General features: G+C 44.0%; 1 protein-coding gene and 1 pseudogene across 1 annotated transcript in view; one reads left to right on the forward strand and one right to left on the reverse strand.

Moving 5' to 3' along the window:
• Positions 1 to 1,844: 1,844 nt before the first annotated feature.
• Positions 1,845 to 2,685, reverse strand: LOC110545679 (large ribosomal subunit protein mL46-like; annotated as a pseudogene).
• Positions 2,686 to 12,267: 9,582 nt separating this feature from the next.
• The window catches only part of Slc7a14 (solute carrier family 7 member 14), a 119,501-nt gene continuing 111,562 nt past the window's right edge, over positions 12,268 to 20,206 (forward strand). The window contains exon 1 of the mRNA XM_021632002.2: positions 12,268 to 12,600. The gene's annotated coding sequence lies outside the window, so the exon portion shown is untranslated. The remainder of the gene's footprint in view (positions 12,601 to 20,206) is intronic.

Here is a 20,206-nt window from a genome sequence, read left to right on the forward strand (position 1 = left end):
AAACTTGGTATGTTGCCAAGGAAGACACTAAACACTTAAACGCTTGCTCCTCCTGCCTCTGCCTCCAGCATGCTCAGAGTACAGGCGCAGCAAGCCTTGTCCAGAATGGTGTCATTAGGAAGACATTTATTTTCTGTTGCTGTCAACATGGAGGTTTTAAGGGCTTGTCAATGATATAATACGTCTGTTGTTCTTACTTGCAAATAACTTCAGTGGAGTCCATTAAGAATCTCAGCACAAGATTATGGTTATGAAGTGAAATGACTCAGGGACTAGGTCGCTTAGGGCTATACCTGTGTAGTGATCTCAAGAAAAAGGATCCCATGTTCGGCAACATTTTGTTTCTCACCTTCCTATACTCTATTTCTCATTTCCCCAGTGTCATTTCCCTAAGCCCCACCCTGAGTCTTCCTGAAGCACGTGGTACTAACCTCACGCATGAGAACTGTGGCGAGCCTGGGACACATAGCCGCCGCCATCACATCCCACCTCTCTGCACTTAGGGATGGATTGAGAAATAGGACAATGGCACCAGCCGGCCCAGTGTGTGTCACACGCATTCATGCGGTAACTGTTGGAAAAATATTTTCTCTATTGGATTCGCTAGCTTATGGCTCTCTGTCTCTGTCTCTGTTTCAGTGTGTGTTGTGATGTCAGAGTCATTGATTACTCTTTACCACCCTCAAGGACATTCTGGTTGAGCTTAACCGAGAAAAAATAATCAGAGCTGGGGGATGAAGAAAAACTTTTCATAATGCTTTTTAGGGTTCCTAGACCCAGCTCTGCCCACAGCCCAGGGATTTTCAGTTGTGTATACATTCCACTTAAAAATCTACTCACAGGGGAGACGTAAGAAACAGCACAGGCACCTTGCCTTACTCCCCACTCAATTACAGGCCACAGTGGGACAGGAAAACTGCTGCACAGCTATTGCTTTTCACATCGCCTGTGCTCGCGATAAGGTGTTATCGGCCAGGTTAAATAAGCCAGTCATGAGAAACAAGTTCAGTGTGATGCCATTCATAGTATTCCTAGAGAGGTGAAAAAAGTGAGACACTGTGAGAAAGCGAAGGTCTGCCGTTCAGTGAGTAGAGTTTCACTTGGGGTGAATTTCTGGAGATAGTAGGTGCCCCTCTGCACACCCAGCTACCGTATGTAGGAGAACAAACACCAGCGGGAATGCACGAAATTGTGTGCCTCGAGCAGTTTAAAATGCTGAACTTCGTTCTGCATTACTAGTCCAAACCCTTTTTAAAGTTTTCTGGATTTCTTTTTGTTCTTCCTTTTCTTCTTTTTTCTTTTTCTTTTTTGGTCTGGGGAGAAGATAGACTTTATTTCAAATGACCATTGCTAAATGGGTAAGAAGCGATTAATCTCTTAAATATAAAACTTTCAAAACACAAGGTAGGGAGAGATGAAGAAGATATTTCCTTCCTATCAAATGGAAAGGAAAAGATAACATGGAAAACAACTAAGTAACTGTATAACTAGGCTTTTCGTGGGCCTAGAAAATTTCCCAGAGCTGAAGATTTAGGTCAATTCATTTCTTTCTTCTGGACCCAGTGGGTCTGTTAATTCACTGTAACACAATGCTTTAACTTGCTATAGACAAACACTCTGTCCTGGCCCCACTTCACTGGGCAAAGCCAGTTGTCCTCCAAAGACAAATCAAAATCCAACACAATGACATATCTTTAATTCTCAGAATTTATTCTGGTGCTTGAGGTCCCTATAAATGGGCATCAACATTGTTCCTGAGGTCTTAATACTTGACTTATGTGCACATCATCCACAGGCAGCTGAGGCCATCAGAGGTCAGGGAGAAACTGCCTGACCTGAGGCCATCAGAGGTCCAGGAGAAATCGTTGGACCTGAGCCGGGTACTCGGGCTGCAGCTAATTACCCAACTCTTTCTTACTGACCCACACATGGCAGTTCTTCTTCCTGGCCTGCACAAAGTCTCCAGTGAGCAGCAGAGTTTGGAAGAAGACTTTGATCCCAAGGTCACTCTCTGTCTGAATTACCTTGGGAAGCTTGAACTTGTAATGTCCACACATGCATTCCCTAGAAACTTGGCTTCCATGTTGTCTGTGAGTGTGGCCAGGACTCGCTCAGCTGTCCCTCAAAGGGGCTCCCCAGGCTGCCACTCTCCTTGAGGGAGCGTCTAAAAATCTTGGTCTCCAAGCTTCTCTCTGACTAAGAGATCAAGATTCCTGTCTAGCTTATGATGCAAGGAGGTTCTATCATTCTTTTTTTTAAATCTGCTTCCATTACTCAAGCTGCAAGTTTGAACTGTAGGAATGCCTGCTGCCACATATCTTCTAAATCTTGCGCAAGCGTAACGTCCTGCTCATTTTGTTCATCATCATAAAGGTCGGCATTCTTCTTTGCCAGTCTCTGAGCTTTATCCAGAGCACGAAGCTCATGGTCTGAATACAGGCTTCTCTTTATCTCTACCTGCTGTAGTAGACCAGCCATGTCTTCCTGCAATGAGGGGAGCAGCTTGGTGATCAGCAATGGCCACTACAGATGCAAGGCACCCAACAAGTGCCATGGAGACCGCCTGCTTCAGGGCACAACCTCAAGGGACCAGCAGTGAGAACATGGGCTACCTGCCCAGAGCCTGTCAAGCCGCTGCCAGCCTCTAGCCACTCCTAACAGAGTATGTCCTATGGGCGCCACCATCTCTCTGTCTTCCCAAAAGGTATTCTCTTCTGGATTCCTTTATCAGGTTGAAACTGCATTTTATTTATGTTTTCTCTAGTCTACTTATTGATCGACTATTAAAGGAAAGGTCCTAACTCAGTCCCAAGTACACAAGAAACCACATCAGGCTATACAGTACTCCACACCCCACATGACAGATTATTGGCTGTCAATCCTCATATACAACCCAAGTAGACACAATATATATAAATCAGGATTTCTTTATCTTGAATTCACTAAACAGCTATGAGGGCAAAGGATGAAGTCTCCAAATAGCCAAGGTTACTCCCTTGACTAGACACACTGCCCTCTCCAAAACAGAGGTCACATCACCTTTCTGAGGAGGCCACACACTCTATTCTTATTCTCACTCATACTGACTCCATTGGTTGGTTTGTTGGTTGAAGTCTTGAGACTTCCTAGGCAGTTATGGTCATGGGTGAGATGGCTCCCGTTTGATGCAGTTTATTTTTTAAAGAATCAGGGATGTTAAGGCTGCATACAGTGTGTGGGAAGGAGACATGCACTTGCTTGTCAGGTGAGCCATTGTCAGCATCTGTTCTGGAGAAAACAATTCTAGTCTTCAAGCTATTGTGATACCGGATAAAGTTGGCCTCATTTCAAGCCAGTCTTCTGATGATATATTAATTGCCAGAATGTTTCCAACACAGATCATAAAGAAAAGAGCAGCAGCTGATTCAGCTAGGATAGGGGCTGAGAGAGTAAGGGGCTGGGCAAGAAATCATAGACATTGTTGTCATCATCTTTGCCATCATGTGGTCACATCAAAAGGATTGGATCCCAGAGTACGTGTACAGAAACACGAGACCAAAAGTAGACCTCATGATGAAGTAAGTACGTCTTCTACTTGATCGCTACTTTAAGAAGCTTCTTTTGAGCACTATTAGATAAATATAGATCAAGACATCAAAAAACAGTCAACAGTCTCCTCTGTGTGAATGATTCCAAGTGGGCCCTGCAGCATCAGACCTAGAAAGCACTGAGCTGTCATAGGGCCTGATCCAAGAGGCCAGATCGCCCTTCAACTCTTAATGTTTGCTGAAAGCTAAATCAAGCCAAATGGGGAAGATGCCCCAGATCAAGCTGAATAATGAGCTAAGGTCACTGAGTATTACGCCAGCCCAGAGACATATACTGAATGATTGAATCCTCCAGCAAGGTGTGTTAGCTCTTGCCTTCAGTCATCTTCCAGGGTATTGTGGCACCTGACAGGATAAGACTTTATCACAAGAAAGGGTAAACACCACCATGCCTTTTCAGCCACAGAGAACCATGGGGCGGGCATGCTTCATGCTCTCCCTTCCTGGGGATTATGAAGACAGATGTCTTGTGGGATGGCTTTGAGATCCTCCCAGCTGGGGCCTGGAGGAGATAAAGACAGGAATTTCGTCTCTATTTCTAAATTGTCTCGTCTCTTCCATCTAAGGTCCTGAGATGCTTTACACAGTCTTTGGCCTTCTTAAGAGCTTTAAGAAACGAGTAAATGGAATAAAACATTCTCATTTTCTAAAAGTCATTGAATTAAACAGGAGACAGCTTCTGTACAGCAGGTGAATACCTATCTCTAAAAGGCTGACAATAAAATAATCGGTTTCATGTGATAGATGTCTGCTCAGAGGGGGGTGATTTGCCTTCCTATCTCATGAAGAGAATCTGCTGCGGACATAATTGATCCACTACCTCGGTAGTCCATTATCTACATAGCGGCAGTAGCAAGGGCTGATGAGCCTAGACAGGCTGGCAATCCTGCCCAAATGTCGTCTTCACCCCCTCCAATCCCTGTCTGTGCTTTCTGGCGTTTTTTGTTTTGGTCATAGGTGCTTCTGTGACAGTATGACCTTTCTTCCATGCAAACGTGACTAGGAGGACTGCTGTCAACTCCACAGTCATTCCTCCTGCCTAGGGCTGGAGAGGCCATTGGCTCTTACAAATGGCTGGAGATAAGGCCCAGTACTATCTGGAGTTCAGTAGCTTTGCTGGTGGGCCTAGAGACTCTCTTATCCGACATGAACTCCTGGTTTTCTCACTGATGGCCTGGACGCAGCTGCCGCTCGGGGATAGGTATGCTCTAGCTTGCCCTAGAAAACCACACAACCTGAATCAGAGGCTGAGTCTGTGGAAAAGCCCTTAGGAATAGACTTGTTCCCACTTTCTAATTTTTATGAAAAACAAAAGAAAGCTCAAAACAGGAAAGTGGCATGGCTGAGCTCTCACTGTGGACAGAGGTTAAAACGCTTTAATCCTCCTCACGTCCACCTTTCCACTAATTACACTAAACAAAGTCTTCAGTATTGAATAATAGCATTCTCCTAGTACTTTGTGTCTTTTGCTCTTAGTCTTCACCACAAGTCTGTAACTGGGCTCTGCAGGTTTGAATGCCAATGCCCCCAGAGGCTCACATATTTGAATACCTGGTCCCCAGTTGGTAGAACTATTCGGGAAGGATTAAGAGGTGCAATGTATTGAAGGAGTGTGTCACTGGGAGGGCCTGTAAGGTTTCAAAAGCCCATGTTATCCCTAGTTTTCTCTCTGTCTTACTTGTGGATCAGATAGAAGCTCTCAGGAGCATGCCTGCCTACCAGCTGCCATAGCTCCCTGTCATGATGATCACAAACTCTAACTCTCTAGAACCATGAACTTCAAAATAAATGCCTTCTTGTACAGGTTGTTATGGTGCTTTGACTAGGTATGGCTCCCCATAGACTTGTGTGTTTGAATATTTGACCCATAGGGAGTGGCATTATTAGGAGTTGGAGTAGGTGTGGCCTTGTTGAAGGAAGTTTGTCACTGTAGAGGTGGGCTTTGAGGTTACATATGCTCAAGCTACACCCGTTCTCCCAGTCTCTCCCTGCTGCTGAGGATCTAGATGTAGAACTCTCAGCTCCACCAGTACCATGACGGCCTGCATGCTGCAATGCTTCCCATGATGACAATGGACTGAACCTCTGAAACTACAATCCAGCCTTAATGAAATGTCTTCCTTTTAAGTTACTGTGGTCATAGTGTTTCATCACAGCCATGGAAACCCTAAGACAGTTGCCTTGGTCATGGTTCTTTGTCACTGCAATAGAAAGATAACTCACATGCCCCCTTTCACAGGTTAGAACACTGGCTCTCAGAAGATTTGAACACTTTTACAAGGAGATCATTACTAACACACAGCTCTGCTTGATTCTAGAGTTCTGACTCTATGTCTTGACCTTAGGAGTACACAGAACAATTTGAAAGCCCACCACTCTCAAGCTCCAGAGAAAGATTCTCCAACATCCGCACAAGCCTCCTCTATCATCCTCCACCACTGGATGTCATACATAGACATCAATCAGATAAACTTCCAAACACCTGCTGCCTCTGTACTGTGAGATCTTTTCTCAAGATTTTGCAAAGTTCTTCGTAATGTTGATAGAGGCATCTCATTATGAGATTAGAAATCATGTTGTATCGTATCCTTAGACTATTTATTTCAATCGTATCATCACATTTGTCCCGTAGACAAATGTGTTCTCATGTCATCATACAACTTTTCAAGTGGAGACATGAACAAATGTTTATTTACTCCAGATAAGTCAGTGACAACAGACCAAAGAAAAATCTCCACCCAAATCTAGGTTAGTGAATTTATTGGGGTTAGTTACAGGAGGATGTGTGAGGGGTCATTAGGAGCATGGATGACACAGGTAGCATCAACACCAAAAAGCCCACACCAGAATTAGTGACCATTCATGAAAACTGCCACCTTGGCATTCCATGTATGATGTATAAGCAACTTGATACATCTGGAAAGTCTCTTCCCCTTAGAGAGTCCCTCAACACACACACACACACACACACACACACACACACACACACACATACACACACACACATAAACATAGGGGAGGGATCTTGTGAATCCTGTGTCAGTCTTCCGAGACTTGTTTTTTTTTTTCCATAATTTTATTTTTCTCATTAGTTACATTTTGTTAATTCTGTATCCCAGCTGTATCCCTCATTCCCTCCCCAATCCCACCCTCCCTCCCTCATCTCCTCCCTGCCCCTTTCCAAGTCCACTGATAGGTTTTATTTACTTCCTGAGTCTATTGAGTTTTTCTCCTCCCTCCAGTAGGGAGTGTTTCCACTTGGAAATCCCTAATTTGGAAACGCATGTGGGGAAGAGGGTGGGAGGGGAGAGGAATTGGAGAGGACTAGCTTCTGGGGTGGTGGACTTGGGAATTCTTCTGAGTGCTTTCAGGAGAACCTTGGTTTCCCATGAAGACTGTGATCATTCTGTATAGGAGCCACTATGGAATCTGGATGCCTTATTCTATCAAGCATATTTGTCACTACAGACCTAGTACAGCAAAACTAAGTCTCAGGAATTCCAATGGAAGTGTGACAATTGGTTTATTCAAGACATGTGGCCTTGCTTTTTAAGAGTGCCTTTCTTAGACTTCCTGTGAGAGACTAGACTTACAGTCTGCCATCTTGGGCCATCTCTCTTGACCTTGATAAGTTTTATAAGTTTTCTGAGCCTCTGTTTTACATATGTGTATAAAACACAATAATGACAGCCTGGCAAGATTATCATGAGGAAAAACCCATGAAAATATTCTTATACAAACACAGTGCTTAATAATCACTGGAGGATAGACACCTTCCTTTCCCCTGCCCTCCTTTCTTTCCTCCCATCTTTCTCTCTTTCTCAGTCACCCCAGATACTTTCCCTGGCTCACTTATCTCTTGTGACATCCCTGCTCTTCCCAAACTTTCCTATCACCTTATATTCTCTGTGCTATCACACTTCCTTTATTCTGCCAAAGGTAAAAGGAATCCAGGAGGAACATAGCCTAATGGTGATGTTATTGACTAGAGATTATGAGATGTGGGATAAAATTAAGGTAAAATAATGAAAGTTTGGTATCTATAGAAAACCTATGTATATGGTAGACACAGTTCCATGGGGCTGATTCTGCCCTCATTCCAGGCAAATGGAAGCATTGTTCTTCTCCACTTCTCTGTATTTGCAGTGGAGTAGACTGAGGTGAACAGTCTGGCCAATGAGTGGTGGACAATAGAGATGAGTTTACACTAAGTGTTAAGTTTCTGCTCCAGGGTTTGCCAAACCTAGTCTTGCTCACCAAAGTGAAACATGAAGTTTGGTGTTAAAGCAACATGTCAGAAAACAATAGTGGCCACAAGGAGAGCCATTGTGACTCATGAGCAATGAAGCAACTTCTGTTATTGTAAGCTACATGAACTTTGGGTGTGTTCAACATTAAAAAAAAAAAGTCTCCTATAAAACACACTATTCCAAATGTTGGCTTTCATATTATGTCCCTGTAAAGTTTTTGATGATAGTTTTGATGGGTTTTAGTTTGTTTGTTTAGAGGATACACCCTACCACACACACAAATAAATGACCAAATTGCAATTTAATGGATCTTTAGGGGGAAAGCACCGGCATATGAAGTATGAACCTTGAACCTTGTCTTCTTTAGCCTTATACACATGAGCACTAAAGCTCAGTTCCTACAACCCACATAAAAAGCCAGGAGCAGTGATGCACACATGTCATCCCAGCACATGGAAGTGGAGACAACAAGATCCCAGAGGCTCAGTCACCAACCAGTCTAGCTTAATTGGTGAGCTCCAGGCCCATGAGAGGTGTTGTCTCAAGAGGAGTGGACCGTGTTCTTTGTATGACACCCAAGATTGTCCCCTACCAAGCTGTCACATAGACTCACATATGTATGTTCAAGAACAGAAACAAACATTTACTCACGTAAACATGCACATGTATACATGCATACATAGTAAAAGAAAAAGAGAAAAAATATGAATTCTTGGGTCCTACCCCAGACCTATTAAACCCAGTTCTGCCTTTTTAACAAGATCTCCAGATAGTTCTTGTGCACATCAAAGCTGGAGAAACGTTAATTCGATAATAGTTGGACTTGACATTAAATGACCTATCATTGCAGAGTTCAAAATTGTTGGTTTTTTTGTACTTATTTGTCAATATTTATGATCGTTTTATGAATAAAATCTCAGTTTGAGGCCAGTTTATCTTTACCATCTGACTAACAAATGCTAGTACCAATTTTAGCAAGAAAATAGTTAGCTAGCTTCAGATTCTGGGAGAGACAAAGATGGTTAGACTGACTATAACTGATGTTTTAACTTCAAAGGTTCTTTTGTTCATGACAACCAATACTAGTTTTCTAGATAAGGCAGTGAAAGGAAAAATTTCCAACAGATGTATCTACCGGAAGAATTATATTTAAAGAAAACACATAATGAGGTGTGTTTGTTTTTGATCTTTCCTCCCAGGTTAGGGGATTGTTAGTTTGGCATTCCTGACCTCTGACCTCTTTACCCAGCATCACTCACTAAGCAATTTTCTGTACTCTGCACATTTTTGCCTTCCATTTTATCTTCCTCAACCCAGAAACACTGCTGCCGGCTGTCAGCTCTGTCTGGCCAGGGTGTACAGTATCTTGGATACCTTAGTCTTTGAATCTGTCAGAGGCAAGAGCACCAATGAGCTTGGAATTCTTCCAAGAAAGAAAGAAAAAAGCTTCACCTTTATGAACCAGGAGATAAAAATCAAATCATTGTTTCAAAGCCTGTGGCCAATCCCTGCCTGGCCTGACTATCATTCATTCAAGTAGTTCAATCTGAGGGATGTTACTGATGACCCTGCCGATAAACAGTACTAGCAAAAGGCCCTGGGTAACGCGTCTTGTGATCACATTAGTGCATATCAGTTCTCCATCATTAAGCTAAAGTGGTACCCAGTTCTACTGAACCTATTGCTGCTTTATTCCCTCCCATAATGGTACTCACCAGCACCAGCTCTAGTCTTAGAGAGCAGGAATCATTTTTCTATTGTTGATGGCTACATCCTGAGCATCTCAAATGTGTATTCAATAAGTTAATATTTCTATAGTCCATTTGCTGGAACAAGAAAACTAAAATGTGGCCTGTTCAGACTTAATTAGCAGCTATTTTGGAGTATCATTGTTTAATTTTCACAGCGTGATGCGTGCTTATTCTTACTGTCAAAATACTTGGTAACATTTCTGTTCTAATGATGTCAGGGGCTTCTGATAAGGTCTGTATTCACCAGGATCTCTCAAGAAGAAGAAGGCAAAAGGGATCTTATCAAGAAATCCTGTTAAGGTGTGACCTTGTGTTGCAATCTATGAAGGTCTGACTCTTAGTTTCTTTCTCTGCCCTTTGCTGGGTAAAGCTGTCTTGGGCATTCAAAACTGATTTGGCTCTAGTCAGAGTTCTACAAGTGATTATGGTGAAAGTATCCCAAATCTTCTAAAATGCATACTTGTCTAAGTAATTGCTCATAAAGGCATTGATTTTTAAGGTCAAATTAAGTGATTTCATGCTTATTCTTCTATGTGTTTCCTGATAGCGCTGCAGAGATGGGCAGGGAGCCAGAGGCAGCATTTCACCTGGACAAACTTTAAAGCAGTGTGTGCTAGAACACTGACGGCTCTTTCTGCAGTCTGTGGTTTCCCTAAAACTAAGGAGGTCCAGATAGCTGTCTAAAGGTTATTAAAGGAAGTGTGCCAGGACTTGGGGATGAAATTTGCTTAATGGTAGAGGAGTCTGTGGTTTGGGTCAGGGTTGTACTGGATCTCTTAGCAGTAGATGAGAAAGCAGTCAGGACCATTCAAATTACGGCTGAAGACCCAAAAACTGCTCTTGGACTAACTGTGTTTGGGATTTTGAAATGGCCCCTTTCAAATTACAAACCTAACCCCTGTTCTAAAATACGGGCACAAAATTGCATCAGTCATTAAATATTCACTATTGAGATTTTAGCTGGTGACACTAAAGCTCTCAGACCCGCCCAGTCCTTGGTTTCAGGCACACTTGTTAACTTACAGAGACATGCTGGCTTCTTGGTAGCTGTTCCCTAACAAACCCCAGACTCTCCGTTCCTAAAGCTCAAAGTACACCCGGACTAACTCGGCCTCACCATTTCCCTGAGTCCACAGTGTTAGCATGTATTTGCTTACATTTTACTACCATGGCTTCTTGTTTATTAGCAGTAATTAACCCATCTGAACATCACAGTTCTCTCATAGAGAAAGTAAACATTGCCTTCCCATTTTCAAGATAAAATGAGGGCTCGAGTGATCAGTCAAGGATTGCATGATAAGTCGCCAGCAGAGCCTGCATCAACATTCCAAACTTCTGGCTCTTCAGCTTTACCCTTTTCTACAACATCTCACAACTTTGCTGGATCCGAAGATAGCTGGCTTAAGGCAATGATGAACTTGAAGTAGGTGGCTGTACCAAGACTGGCCATGATCTGATATACCAAAGGAAAACCCAGACCCCTGACGTTCAGGGCTGATTTACAAACTGGAGTTGGATATAAACTTGCCCTCCATGAAAGGAGAGCAGTCAACAGTGTTCTCCCTGAGCACACAAGATTAGTAACTTTTACTTCTTATGGAAGGGATTTGCAGTTCATGTGCTGCCATATCCTTTAAGGGCTTTGACAAGGCTCTGAGAATTTATGAATGTACTTCGAACCCAAGTCAGTCTACTCAGTGCATTTTAAATAACTGACTCACCGATGAGGTCAGATGTGCTAGAGTGGGTACCATCTACACTCCATCTTGTTTGTTTGTTTGTTTGTTTGTTTGTTCGAGGTAGGTCTTACAATGTAGCCCTAGCTGGCCTGGAACTTGCTCTGTAGATGAGGCTGGCCTTGAAGTCACAGAAATCCTCCTGGGTGCTGGGATTAAAGGTGCGTGTCACCAGCTAGTTTTTTTTTTTGTTTGTTTGTTTTTTTGTTTTGTTTTTTTTTTTGATATAGAGAATGCTTCCAGGACACTCCCTGTCAGAGACCATAGCACAATGTTACTTTGCGCTGACTATCTAGCCTGCCGTCATGGGAGACTCCTTCCATGTTCTAAACGATATCTGCCTTCTGCTCACACGTATCACACACTTCTTGTTTCCTGAAACTTATTTTAATAGAGGCAAGAGGATATTGGTTACCTCTGTGTGTATCTAGCACTGAGGTAGGCAGCTTCAAGACCATGATGTCAACTCTCTCTACAGTCCTGGGAGATGTTCATTTCACAGACAAAAGGCGGGGGTGGGGGGTGGGTGGAGCTAGAAGTTAAACGCTACAAGGTCATAGGTTGAAATTCATTGTAGGTCTTCAAAAACCTCAGCCCCATGAAATGCTGCGGCCTCTAACATAAGCTCGGTCTTTTTGAGCTTTGGGTCTTGTCTTCGTTGAGAGCTGAGGGAGAAATCAACCTCCCCATCCCTTGTTTTCAGTAACTTCGAGGTGGGGAAAGAAGGTTAAGGGTACCAAGGGCTCTTCAAGGGGTAGGAGAGAAGCTTCCAGGGGAAGGAAGCAGGCCTGGCTGGGTAGCTGAGTCCAGACGTGGAACTGCTGGCAGAAACCATCCCAAACAGCAGAGCGTCGCCGCAGAGTCCCACCCCGCCCTGCTTTCCCAGGGTGTAGAACTGCCCCAGCTCCTGGGCTCCACGCAGCGGGAAATGCTGGAAGCTGGAGGCCGCACCTGAAGGCTCAGAAAGGCGGGTGAGGTGTAGTGAGTGACAGACCTGGTTTGGGCGGTGGGGGGAAGACGTCAGGAGCGATGCTGGGATCACAGTAATGGAAGGGGCTGGGCTAGCCACGTGACTGCAAGGAGGCGGAGATAGGAAAGCTGGAGCTCAGACTGGCAGGCGCGGGAGGGGTGCGGAGGGGTTTCGATCTGAATAATTCAGGAGCGATTCGGCAGCAGCCCTTGCCTCCAGCCTTCTTTTACCACCACCACCGCCCCCATCTCTGTAAGTGCAGACCGCCGGCCATCAGCATCCAGGACATCACCTCCAGCCCTTCTGGTGAGTGGATGACCGCTGTCTGTGTCCCCTGAGTGGCCCCTGGCTTCCCAGCTGGACCCCCCGTGACTATGATGAACCAGGGAGCCCCGGGTACCCGAAGCGGGAACATGGCGCGGAGGTTGAGGGCGACCTAGGAGAAGGGGGTCCCTGAAAGAAAGGAGAGAGGTCGGGGTCGCCCGCGCTGTCTCTGGCTGGGAATGGGGCCCCGGTAGCCTCCGCGATGTGGGGACGCGCGGGAGCTGGCAGGCGGGGCGCAGGCTGGCGCAGGCTCCGCCGCGGCGGGAGCGCGAGGCTGAGAGGCTGGGAGCAGTCTGGGCCGCCCGGGTCTCCGCAGTCGCCGGGCCCATCCTGCCCTCCAAGCCTATGCGCGCACCTGACTGGGGCAGCTGGGGAGGCCGGAGACGGAGCGCTTGGGAAAAGGAGAGATGTTTTCCGGCCGCAGTCCCAGAGGAAGGCGGGGACAACAGTCTGTCCTTTTACCTGAGCAAAACTCTTCAAAGGGACTCCAGCGGAGCCCAGCGCCCCGACCAGGCTTGTGCGCCGCGAGGAGCATCTGTCTGTCCCCGGCCAACCGGGAGACCAAGAGGCGGCGAGGAGGATGTGACGGGAAAGGTATCCGGGTACGCTCCTGCCCAGAGCCAGCCGGAGGCAGCCTCTTTAGCCTGGTCTTTTCCCCAACACCAAAGCACGTTCAGTTTCCCCCCGAATTCTGGGGGCCAGAGTAGTGTGGCGTAGCCCCCAGCGAGCCTCCTCTCTCCCCTGAGGCACCTCTCCTCCCCCGCCAAATGTGCATTTTGTACCTCGATCGAACAGGAAGGTAGACGCTGTCAAATGACTTAGAAAGGATGAAAAGAAAAAGAGAGGAGAGATGAGGGAAGGTGGGAGTAGCAGGGTTGTCGCCTGTTCTTGGTACTGATCCCGCTACGTGTGCGAAACTCGGTTCGTTGAGATCTTGAGTCCAGAGTCTCAAAGGATGTTGGCCTGAGTGGTGGAGGCAATAACTAGCCAGTGAACCAAGGCTGCTGGAATAACCTGCCCGCTTTCTGGGGTCGCGGAGAGCGCTGGGGAGCTGACAGGAAAGAGCCCGCGAGAGATGTGGCGCTGTCCGTGGTCCTGAAAGTTGCCGGCTCGTTGGTAAATGTCGGAGGAAATGGTGAGATCCCAATTGGGGATCAGCTTTCCCTGCAAATGAGATCCAGCACCTAAAAGACATTGCCTGCTGTTTGCATAGAAAACAAGCGAGGATCCTTTGCTTTCCCAGTTCTCTGCTTTTCCAGACTTTCCTGAGAGGTTCTCAGCATGTCTGGGTAGAAGAACAACGCGCCCCTGTCATTCCAGGATGTGGTTTGGTGACTCTGCATGATGCCCTCATTCCACTTGACCCGTCTTCCAGTCCATAAAGTGTTGGAAAAGTAGTGAGGGATGTTGTCACGTTAAACGTTTCTGTGGTTTTCAGGAGCCAGAGAATTGTAAAGCTACAGAAAAATAAGTGAATTAATTAAAAAGAGGAGAGAGAGTCATGCTTGTCTTGGGTTATGACTCTCTCCTCTCCTCCGCACCCTTCTCTCACAACCACATGTTGTGTACACTCTCCAAACACCAATCTTAATACAATGTTGGTTTGTTTCTTTGACTAGTGTCCTAGTCAATGTGAAGAGAGGAGTGAGGCAATTGGAGAAGGGCCAAGTTGAGAGAATATTTATTTACTGAGCACCTACAGTCTGCTAGACAATGTCATCGTGTTTAAACTTCACATCAATGCTCAATCATGCCTATAACACAAATTTGAAAACTGAGGTTAGGGATCTTGAATCCAGAGGCCGGATTCACATTCTATACTGTGCACACCTGACGTGTCCACATCACTCTCACATCCTTGTTCATGTATGTGACTTTTTCACAGCTGTGATGAGGACTGGTGATATAGTAAGTGACAAAGTGGAGAGGGCTGCCTTCCTGTTCACATGCGGCTTCCTCTCTCTACTCTCCCTTTCAATCATTTCTTCTTTAATCTGTTCACCCACCTGCTGCCGCTCTCTCCCACCCTCCCAACTGTTCCGTGTTTGCTACAACTGTTCACACAATCTGAGCTCCATATTTACAGAAACAGGTTGGAGGCTAAAACAGCAGGCTTTCCTGGAAGGACAAGAACTAGAAGAATGGAACAGTGAGTCTGGGAGCTCACGTATATGCCTTTGTTCTAGAATTGTGCCATTGGATTTAAGGTTAGAATAGCTGTGAGCATGTGTTCAGCACCATTGTTTTACAGAAAGGTGACTGTAGGAACTCAGATGCTATTCTTCTCTGTCATACAATTGAAAAGTTGGTATCTAAATCCCACAAATGTGTTCCAGAGAAAGCACCCTTCTCACTCACCCACAGGACCTAAAATACTCATCCACAATGCCTCTTTTGTCACCTTTTATATGGATGTCAGCATCGTGATATGCCTAACAGAGAGACAATCCCCTTAGCTACTGTTTCTCCCAGCTTTTTCCCCTTCTGGTTCTACTCCAGTACTGTCTGTCTCAGTGTACCTGAGAGACACAGTTGATCTTCTTCAGTGAGATGTTTCCTATAAAGCAGTTCACAAACAGGGATGGTGCTGTGGCTTTCTTCAACAGGCCCTTCTTATCTGTGCTTTCCATGACCTAGTCCAACAACATAGTTTCTCCAAGACTGAGGATTCTAAGATTCCCTGTGCTTGGAACAGGGCTCCAAGATAATCTAGGCAGAAGTAAAGATGAGCATAGGTTCCCGCATCTATAAAATGCTTCCCATGATTTAGTCCTTTCGTCTACCATTTCTTGGGTCTCCCCAACTCTCTCAAGTTCAGAGCTTCATCAGAGATTGCCTTGAGATTGCAGGTCTTTCTAGAACACTGGGACATCTCATTCATTTCTCCTTGTTTCTTTTAACAGCCTGTAGTAAAATTTCATCTTCATTCATTGTATCCCTGTAGCCCTGGTGAGTGCATTGGCAGGGTGGACATTTTTACATTAAATTGATAGTTCTGTCTTGCTTCAGAACTTAGTTTAAGAATTCAAAATCAATCCAAATGTCACTAAAATGCAAATGGATCCTCTATGTGTTAACTCTTCCTTAGAGATTCCCAGATGCCTGCTTATTGCTATTGCCAACATTTTGCTTCAACCACCACCACCACCCCCTACCCAATTAAAGGCATAACTCACATAAAGCTCATATTAAATAACCTCACAAGCCTAAAGATGTTATTGGTGGGCTGTTCTGGGCCCTGAGAGCCATATTAAACTGTATGGAGCCTTTCTGTCCAGCGTGGTAGTCAAGAGCTACATAGACCCATTTAAAGTCCTCAATAGCCATAAGTGACAAACAATTACCTTATCAGAAGGGGGAAAACTTTTTTTTTAAATCATTGTAGAAAGGTCTGTTGGACAATGCCACTTTAGAAAGTGCATATATGTATATATATATATATATATATATATATATATATATATATATATCACAGCAACAAAAAACCAAGCATTGACTCAAATTAAAGATTTAAGACTCTCTTTGAAGCTCCTGCCAAGAAAGGAGAAAAGAATACTTGTACCTACAGTGTCTCTAGCAGCCTAGAGATAAGGGAAATCCAGCAAGCAAAGAGCTGCATGTCTGCTTTGAAGAGCTGGTAGTCCTGGGAGTTTGCTTCCTATGAACTCTATGAATGGGTTGGTGGTTTAGTTTGGTGTGGTTTCCAGAATTCCAGCTTAGAAGCAGCCTTACTCTTGTCCAGAGTTCAGGTTCAATAGTGTAGTAATGTGTGTCTGTCTTATCTTAGCAAGCACCTTGTGATAAGCTTGGGAATGCTAGATGGCTTGGAACCAGTCGTAAGTGTGCGAGTTGGCGACATTACAGACCCCCCTCTTTCATCTGTAAAACATTGACAGGATTTCCGTAACTACCCCAAACAGCTGTGTAACAGCCAGCTGCGGGACAGCCAGATAAGACTGCATTTAAGGAGTGTGGTTGAATGTGATAGTTGATCATTACACACACATATTGCACAGACTATGCCCAAGCAGGGTAGATCAGGCTGAATGGATTCTGAGTGCTTTTAACTCTTGATAAGAATATATTTTGCCTTTATTTTAATTTTCATTAAAAAGCAGAATGTTGAGTTTAAATTTTTGATTGCTTAGATTTCTGATTCGTTCTATTAATAGAAACTGTGCTCTGTTTGTAGTTAGTTTAGTTGAACCTGAACATTTCCTCTCAGAAAAACGTCATTAACTAAAGGGTCAGAGAACTAAAGTTCTCAGAGAAAAAATGCCATGCTGTTAAGGACTCAGAAATAGCACCCAAAAAGTGCATTATGGATACTCCTCAGTGCAGATGGTGAGAGGGATAATTCAAAAAAAATGTTTTAGTACTTATGAAATGAGCTTCAATCCATCTTGTGACTGTGAACAAAAAAGTAATTCTATTCCATGCATTGATTAAATCAAAACAAAGGAAAAAAAATCCATTACTTCAGTTGAATTCTTGAGGCTGTATTAAGCATTCCAGCCTTAAATAGGAGCATTTGTGACATAGATTCTTTAGTGAGGCCTATCTGGCTCATGAGTAGAGCTTGAGAATCCAGCTAGCATGGACTCCTGAGCTGAGTGCTCCTTCCCTTGCAGCTTGCTTGATGCTATTCATGCCTCCAGGAGGAGTGCTTCTCATAAACAGCCTTATCTTGTTTCACTCTTGATTCTTGACTGTTCTCTTCTAACACTAGGCTAACACAGGGCTCCAACACCATAGAAGATAAATCCACAAGTGAAATCCTCCAGCAGATGATTGCCTTCTTTAAAAACATATGATACAATTCCTTTGAGAATATCATCATGCATGCAACATATTTGATCATACTCACTGTCTTCCTCTCAGCTCCCTCTCAGAGATCTACGCACCATTCCTCCCAACTTTAAGTCCTTTCTGTAAAAATCAGATAAGTCTTAATTGCATTTGTTAGAGCTGTTGTTGTTGTTCATCTTGACATCCCCGTGAAGTCATTTCGCTGACCTGTCTATCAGAGGGTCACCTAAGAAATAAAAATGAGATTGCATAAAAGGCATCAGACTCTCCTTTCCTAGTGATTTCAATCTGACACAGAGCTGGGTAGTGATTTGCAGGATGCTCTGCGGCAAAGATAGTTCAGGCATCCTCTTGGTCCTGGACGGTGGCCAAGCATGTTGTTCTCGGTTTTTTTTACACATGAAATTACATTGCTAAAGGAAAAAATTATATTCGGAAAAGCTGATGACCCTGACCTAGTAAATCATTTTAGTTTAAATAATAAGCACCTTCAGTTGAGAGTCTATTATTTGCATAGTACAAATTGTTTGCTTTGTGGATGGGCCTGGATTTTCAAAAAGGGAAGATGTGGTTACCCTGAGCTAAAAAGAGCTCAGTATTCCGTGTTTGTTAATTAATGAAATTCTCTGATTGTTTTATATTGGAGGAACAGAGAATTGATCATTTAGTTCTGACTCTAGTTTTTTGAGTAGGCAATCATCCATTTACTCAATAATGTAATTGAAAATGGTCTTATTTTGGCACAGAAGCATGATGGCGAGGGTACTTGGAACTCTTATAGCCTGGCACATGGACACTCAAAAAGTATTTGTTGAATTCAGCATATTATATGCTTAGTGGCCATATGCTCATCCAGCCAACCTTCTCTCAAGAAAAGAGTGATTGGAGCTAGAGATAGGGCTCTGTGGTTAAGGGCGCTTGCTCTTGCTGAGGACCTGGGTTCAGTTCTCAGCACAAAACTATCCTTAACTCCGGTGTCAAGGAATCCAATTCCCTTTTCTGACCTCTGCATGTGCCCATATGGTGCACAGGCATACAGGCAGGCAAAACATCTATTTTTTTCTAAGAAATGAATCTTACCTAGGCTGAGGTAATATTTTACTCAGTGAGTAAATATTTACCAACTCAGTGAGTAAGCAAATCATTTGCTATGCAAGCATTTGGATCCAGAGAATCTGTATAGAAGCCAAGTGTGGTACCATGTGCCTGCAATCCCAGGCCTGGGGGAGAGGGATGAAGAGTGATCCCCAGAGCTTGCTAACCAGCTAATCTGGCCAATCAGTGAATTTCAAATTCAGTAAGAGATCCTATCTCAAAAAGTAAGGTGGAGGGCAGGAGAGAAAGACACTGCACATCAGCCCGGCCTCCACCCAAATCGACAAGGGCACATGGACGCACCACACACACACAGAAATGATGAAAAGGGATGTTTTTAGAGTACAAGCTTTTAACAAACACAACAGAACACAAACAAAGTACAGCACATTTTCACTCTGCTATTCCAGCACCTCACTGGATCACTGGAGGTAATAATGGCCAAGACAGACTGCTCCTAAGAATTATGTCTTGCTGATACCACTGGAGAACAGGGGATATGTCTTGGGTTTCACATCGACAAGGCAACTTCATAAGCTCCAGGCTTAGATTGAGTTGTGTGTCTTTTTCTACTTTCTCTGTCACTTTTCCACTTTAACTTGTCATTTTCTTGACAGAGCATTTGGCCAGTTTTCATGATAGTGACAGGAATTGCTATCGCTCTGGATTCAGAAGAAGCACAGTGTAGTAAGGAGGCTCACACATTAATTACCAGACAGCCCTACAGTCTGATGATTCACAGAAAAGTGTCCTGTTCCGGGAATAACTGGGTCTGCCTTTGAAGGTGTTTATTGGAGACAGACAAACAGACAAAGACAGATGCATCGTTCTAGTGCAGCTCATCAATAAACAAATGCTCAGAATTAATTAATTCTCATTTGCCAAAGGCAAAATATTACTACCCAGTAAACCAAGTTACAAATGAGCAGGCTGGTTTCCATGGCCTTTTCATTATTATTATTATTATTTTTTGTCAGTGTTGAACAGTCTGCAGACAGAATGATCTTCCTAATTTGTCTTCACTGGTTGTTTATTACAGATTTTTGTCTCTACCAAATTATCATTATGCTGGTATTTTGTTACTACTATATAATCTAGCTCTCTCAGGGGATAACCCCAGAAGTCTAAGCTAAGCACGGTTATCCAATTTAATGGCAGGGGCAGAAATAAGACACAGGTTCCATTCTCTCCACCTACTACCTTTCTAAATGTCTTTCCATTAGTTATGACAACTCATTTAGGCAGCAATCTGAATTCCTTTTGCTAAGCTTTTACCAGAGTAGAAAGTGGAAGGACTGAGTTATAGTCTGTGTGTGTGTGTGTGTGTGTATGTGTGTGTGTGTCTGTCTGTCTGTCTGCCTGTTTTCCTTCTAATAAAGTAGTAGCCCTATGTCTCACCAACAAGTTGATTAGCAAATGCAGAGAGCAGCCTCTGTCTCTGGGTTTAGTTCCTTTGGGGATGTGAAATGGTCTGTGAGCCAGAAGACCTGGTTTCCTTATCAACTTCAAAGTGTACTGGCTACAAAATTTGAGCTAACATCACTCAAGTTCTTCAACAGTTAGCTTTATTTATCTTCTGTGGAAATGGTTCAGTTGCTAAGGTGTTTGCCAGGCAGGCATAAGGCCCTGAGTTCAATCCTTAGAATGGACATAAAAACTAGGCGTGGTGACTTGCACTTGTAAT

Source organism: Meriones unguiculatus, chromosome 2, assembly GCF_030254825.1.
Source record: "Meriones unguiculatus strain TT.TT164.6M chromosome 2, Bangor_MerUng_6.1, whole genome shotgun sequence".
Classification (NCBI taxonomy): Eukaryota; Metazoa; Chordata; class Mammalia; order Rodentia; family Muridae; genus Meriones; species Meriones unguiculatus.